General features: G+C 33.6%; 2 long non-coding RNA genes across 2 annotated transcripts in view; one reads left to right on the forward strand and one right to left on the reverse strand.

Moving 5' to 3' along the window:
* Positions 1 to 6,826, forward strand: part of LOC109546202 — a 102,826-nt gene that overhangs the window by 61,201 nt on the left and 34,799 nt on the right. The gene's annotated exons all lie outside the window — the stretch shown is intronic.
* The window catches only part of LOC125505120, a 19,403-nt gene that overhangs the window by 1,124 nt on the left and 11,453 nt on the right, over positions 1 to 6,826 (reverse strand). The gene's annotated exons all lie outside the window — the stretch shown is intronic.

The raw sequence follows: 6,826 nt of genomic DNA on the forward strand, positions 1-6,826 counted from the left end.
GAAAGTACATCTGAAAGTTTCGCTTCGCATTAGATTACTTTATAACAGTCGCGTCTCATTGTGTAATATTTCTGTCCGAATGGCAAGTTTAACAGTCTTGTAAATATATTGCAGCTTTATTAATTTCACTTGAAGAAGCAGCCTTTGCATATTCAAAAGCATCCGTTCCACCAGCAAATATTACAACTTCTTCACTGGCGGAAACAGGAGAACTCGATACATAATTTTTTGCCCTCTCTAATTCAGAGATGATTTCATGTAATGAAAGGAAAAAGGAAAGGATTTGTACTTTATAAAATTATTTTCAATAAAAACGAAAGTAATTAAGCGTATTTTAAATAAATATTTTTCTCCTTACTAATGTTTTATTAATTAATCGTTTATTTCAGAAATACTCAAGCCTTTTTAATCAGTTAGCAACAGCACTTCGACGAGTTTGCAATAGATAAAGGTCAATATCTCCTGCAACTCCAATAAGGTATATTTTATTCCTCCTCTATCTGATGACAGTATTTCGTGTGTCTACAAAACTAGTTTCAGCCTAGGTTGCTGATCTAGTTTTCCAACTTTTCAACTTTGCAAAACAATTGCAGTTTAAAGTTGTTGTTATTGGTTTGAAATCCGGAGAAAGTTTTGCAAAATGTACATATTTTTGCAGATCATAGAAGAGATAGATAAAAGGTGATATAATTCCGCCAAAAGCAACACCACACTTCTTATGCAAAGTAAATATAACGTGTTTATTTAAAACATCTGCACATCAATCAAGTATGACGGATATTTCAATCTCATGAAAAAGTGCTGTTGTTATGAATTTCTTAATTACCGAAGCAATGTTCACTTACGGATTCCTTCAAAACAGATGTTGTTAGCGTTTAAGTAATTGTATATGGTAGTTGMATAAAACTTTSATAWAGATAGGTTTCTTCTCGTAGATTAATAAGAGTTTAATTGACACAATTTTTAAACAKRGATATAAACAAACACTTCGGTTAGKCGGCAAGAATAGGTTCTGGWTTGCACCAAAAAWGTAACTGTTCAKTTSTTATTGCATGTTCTTTGGTTCTTTTGAGCGTTTTTCTTCAAGTATAATCCCTTTTCAGCCACAAATAATTTTGTTCAGTACCGACTCCATAATATTATTTTGACCTAAAACAGCGTCTATTTTATGTTTCAGAGTCAACAAATGTTAAACGGACAGCGCTGATATCAAACAAAGCTCACCAATTGCACTTCTTCTATGGTTAGAATTTTCTTCAACTTATTGACCATTGTTTGTCTGTTTTGCGACTATGCGACTTTTTTTCTGTTTTTACTCTCAACGAGTGCGTARCWGTTTACTGAAATGTTGCTGGTGATTGATTACGATTTGYTGCCTAATACAAAAAAAGTTATTGAGGATGGATCAGGGTCATCTTCCAGAGTGGACTCTCTATGTGCTTCAAGTCTTCACCTAGCCTTTTACGAGGATAGCTCAAAAGCAGAGCTCTTGGTAGAGGTTTCTGGAGTTAGCCATTCTCGCTCTTTTTCTTGAAATATCATTTTCAAATAAAATCTCAGTTTGATCAGGTCTTTGGTCGTGACCTCATAAAGAATCTTTTCGTCGCAATTTCAGGTACTAATTGAGTTATTACCTGGTGGGTTTCTAGCGCACTGCAGAATTTTCATTCAGTCAGGTTAGTTTTTGTAATGGTGGCACAGCAGCTCAAGATAATGTTAATTACAGATGAGTTTAGAATAATGTTAAATGTATTTGATATTGTTTAGAAAGTTGTAATTGTGGCACAGCAGCAGCAGATTAGTTTTTGTAATTGTGGCACAGCAGCTCAAGATAATGTTAATTATAGATGAGTTTAGAATAATGTTAAATGTATTTGATAATGTTTAGAAAATTGAATTGAKCGGACTTAAKAAAATAAGTAGAAAAACTATATRTTAATTTTTTTKGGTTRAATTTTATGTTTCCTCCTAATGGTAARYTTACACAATGACAAAATGTTGAACACTTTAAACATGTTTTACACAAATTGTTAATAGACAAAAAGTAAATGGCAGATTGCGTTGCTGACAAAACCTTTTCAACGAACTGTTTCCACATTCAAAGAAAACGACTCAATTCATGAACGATAACGCCAAGCCGCCTGTGTGCTCAAAAATTCTCTAGCAACATATTTTAAACATGATTGGAAGAGTGATAAATTTATTTTTCATTTGCTACACCTCATATTCTGTAGATCATAACCCTTGCAATTTTTTTCAATAGAAATATTTGAATTTACTGCAGACGTTTAGCCAGATTTGGATTATTCGACTTACCAGGAGATAAGGATTTCTTCATATTTTCTAATCTATACCTATCAGTTGATTTAACGATTCCTTTGATTTCATGTGATTATATTTGCAGATAGAGGGTGTTCCCTAAGCACACGATTAAAAAAGCACTGAGACATTCATTGGCTCAAATAGAGACCAACTGAATGAGAAGAATTTATTCTTATGTATACAAGACTCAGCTTTTTATGAAGCAACCGAGTTCATCCGCTTTGGGCAAGTGGTAAATTCAGGAGTGTCCCGGTAAGCAAACTACCAGAACTTTTTATTAGATAGCTGAGGTGAAAGATGAGTCTTACATAGGAACAAATTCCCAGCGAGTTTCATTAAAATCCATTGTACCATTCTCCCAATATTTAAGAAAAAGATCTTTTTTTAAAGAACTTTGACCATCAATAGCAGAGGAGCCAGGCAGTTTTTCTTAATAAAAGTTGAGTCAGATCGTTTTCTTTTGATTTAAATCATATCGCTGTACCCTCTCATCAGGTTGAGTCAGATCATTTGCTTACCGGACACACCCTGTATACTTTTGCACTTCAAATTACTGATACAAATACCAGAGCCTAAGACATTGAAAGGAAGCAAAATATATTTCAGATGCAAAATATCCATCTAGAAAAATACGTAAACTCAAGGTGCGAACTATGTCCTTGTCTCATTTCTGGTTACCAGACCATACACACAAAGCTTCATAACGATTAAATGAGCATAACAATGTCATTATCGACCTAACAACAAATATAGCAATTATTGTGATATATAAGCGGTCAGATTTCCATACAAATACGAAGAGCCACCAAAGAACCAACCAGTTTTCTTCGGTCACCCACGACCGGGCCGACCTTGAGGACGCATCACCTTCTTTGGTGACAGCAAATCACTTTTTACAAGAAGTGGCCGGCAGCAGCTGAACGATGCCCATATGCGAACCCAGATCAGCGCGAGACAGTTTTGCTTTTTTAGATTGTTCTTTTTTTGCCAGTTTACGAACGGATAAGGTCAGTGGCGGTGCATGACCCATGATATTCGATTCGGGAGTGCATGCAATATTAATAAATGGAAATGAACCATTTAATCCTTTTTACTGATGATAATGCTATAGAAATTAAACTCACGAGTAAAAGCAATTTAAATTCTATTCTATTTTGTGTTTTGAAAAATTTACCTTCATCGAGTTCCGCTGCTTTCTGAAGCAAGCTGAAAATAGAAACGACTACCCAATCCAGTTGCTTACAAGTTACGTACGCCACGTTTAAGAAATATATTTAAAATTTGAATTTATCAAGTGTTTAATGCTGAAGAATTTCAAAACAATTCGAAATAACATATTTTGTATGCTAGTCATCAAACAACGAGCGAAGTGGCTAATAATAATAGTTGCGCCGCCAATGGCGAAGCTGTGAACGAAATCTGACTTATTGGATGTGGCTGATCGATTACATAGCAAGACAGGCGATTAAATTATTAGAAAATATACATTGTTTTCACGGCAATTTGAACATCATGGAGCTTAAGCTTTTGAACATTTCATGAACATCATCAGAGCCATGCCGCGTATCAGCACAAGTATACAGGTTTTTTCTGAGCTCAGAATCGTACATTATCGCATTGCATCAAGTCGGCAACAAACGGTTTGTATGGTAATTTTTCATACAGCTTTCTGTTACAACCACCTGGGACACGGATTTCGTTAAGTTAGAGATCCACAATTTTCAGATCAAAATATATTAGTTGTCTTATTACAGCAAGTCTTATTAGAAAAATCATTCTCAACTTTCCTATATAATAAAATTCCCCCCCCCAGAGTTACAGGGAGATTGAACATGCGTTTTAAACAGAAATTTTGGCAGAAACCTAAACAAATGCAAGCTTCAACTTTATAATTAAGTAACATATTAAAATCAGCAATGATTATTTGGTTGGTTATAGTATTTGTTATACAGTATCAATTAACTCTTTGCAGAATTTGCTTAAACTTTGCAAATTTTTCATTGGGGGTATTAAATTATGTGGTTTATTTGAGTACCATGTGCAATGCTGTCAAGTTGCAATGGAAAATGTAGCGTTTTTATATACAGGGTGTCCCGTAAGCTCATGATCAAAAGGGTACTGCGATATCCTTTGTCTGGCTCATCTGCTATTGATAGTCAAATTTATTCAAAAAAATTATCTTTTTTAAAATGGCGGGAGAATGGAACGATGTATTTTGATGAAACTCGCTGTGAATTTGTTCTTATGTAAGATTCATATTTTGATGAAACACTCGAGTTCAGTCGTTTTGAACAAGTGGTGAATTCTTGAGTGTCGTGGTACAAAACCTACCAGAACTTTTCCGTTGGAGGATGAAATCAACTCATTTTTGTAGGTTGATGCACTAATCAGTTGTTTACAATTTTGTACTTTTTGTAAAATCGGAGCACTCATAATTTTTGCGTAAAAAATGTGTCTGTTTTCCAGCCACTTAGCAATGCTAGACATTTACTGCAAATATGCGCCGCGTAAACGCAAATTGTCTTCGCAAAACCCTAATACTTTGACCATGTCGGTCACTTCTTCATTAGAAAAGGTCATGCAAAACGAATTTGTGAGATTGATTGACAATGATTTTATGCCTCGTATCACGATATTTGGAATTAATGTCTAGCATTGTTAAGTGGCAACGAAACAAATATTTTTTTCGCAAAAACTATGAATGCTACAAGATTTTACAAAGAGCATAAAATTGTGAAAAATGATTAGTGCATCAACTTAAAAAAATGAGTTGATTTCATCCTCCAACTAAAAAGTTCTGGTAGGTTTTGTACCACGACACTTAAGAATTCACCACTTGTCCAAAACGGCTGAACTCGATTGTTTCATCAAAATATGAGTCTTACATAAGAACAAATTCACAGCGAGTTTAACTAAAATACATCGTACCATTCTCTCGATATTTCAAAAAAGATAATTTTTTTGAAAATCTTTGACCATCAATAGCAGAGGAGTCAGACATTTTTTGTTAATAAAAGTTAGATCAGATAGTCTTCTTTTGGTCCAAAGAATATCGCAGTACTCTTTTGATCAAGAGCTTACGGGACACCTTGTATATGTTATGTAGAAGTTAACCAAAACAGCAAGTTAATTGAGTCACGTTTGTTTTGAGAAGTTATTTTTATTCTGATTGTTAAATAAAGTGAATTATCAAAATTGTCCTGTTTTTAACTAAAATCGTTAGGAAGGATTACGTTTCTATTATTACCTGAAGAAAAATTTCAGTGGTACTCACACATTCAGTTTGATAGTTGTTGGCAAACATGTCAGCGCTACACAGTATTTGTGGTTAGCTTTTAAATTGTGCTCTTCACAACTTAAAATCTATAACAATGTCGGAAATGTATCAACTTTATCTTTCGTGTGCAAATTGTTTCTATCGATAATTTTTTTAAACAAAAAAGTTGAAAAGCTGTCCGATAATTTTAAAATTCTGACTCCGGTCGCCTGAGTACCCCTTGATATTCAGCTTTGTATTACTGCGTTGGGAACTCGAGAAAAGTAGAATAAATGAATCGTAAGGTTATAGAAAAACTGTCGTTTGTAGATGTCAATCAAGAACATTGTTATCAAGTTTTCGATTCAGTTTTTTTGCGAATATCTTATTATTTAGCGAGAATTATTTTTCTTCACTATAATTTCTGATCTTTCCAAACACCCCCATATAAATGGCGCTAATTTTGAATCACTCTGTAGGTATACTGCGAGCATTTTTTAGAAAAATACTCCTCTTTTTAGAAAACTATTAAAGTATTGCAAATAATATTCCTGTGCAAGTCTCAACAATTAAAATGCCATACAAAACTTTAATTGCGTGTGATTTTCAAACAATTATATAAATGTTGAATGCGTTTAAAAATTGGTTTCGGGTACATGTCAAGGCATAACATTTAAAAAATTGACAAACACATAATTTAATTGAATCCAGACAGCGAAAAACATATAAATCAACTTGTAAAGTGTATGTATGTACAAATAACTATAATCGTGTGCATCGGTAATTCAATGTCAATATTGCCGCACACATGTTGGGAGAAGCGCAACTTACAGATAAGTATATGAAAAAAAATTGTGTTATTCAAAATAATTGAAAAGTGCACGAGCTCAGAATTGATGATTTTCGTTAATTAAGTGAATCTAGCTCAATTGTCGGTGCCAATAGAACAAAGGTCAGCACTAAAATGCAACATCGTTAAGCTGATTCTGATCGAGTGAATTAATAACAGGTAAGAATTAGGTTATTTGGTTGCAATGCAAATTATACACAGCGTTTATAAAACATTTGGAACGATTACTTGAGAAATATTGATATACGTATTTCCAAAAATGTAAAGATATAATACTTTGGTACCTGAAATAGTACAATCACACATCTTAATCAAGTGGTAAGTGCATCTGTACGAGCTACCAATTTTAGGTAAAAATATAACTTTTTCAATAAATATACAGGGTGCCACAAAATTTA

Source organism: Dendroctonus ponderosae, unplaced genomic scaffold (genome assembly GCF_020466585.1).
Source record: "Dendroctonus ponderosae isolate FM_Combo_2020 unplaced genomic scaffold, Dpon_F_20191213v2 Dpon_F_20191213_7, whole genome shotgun sequence".
NCBI lineage: Eukaryota > Metazoa > Arthropoda > Insecta > Coleoptera > Curculionidae > Dendroctonus > Dendroctonus ponderosae.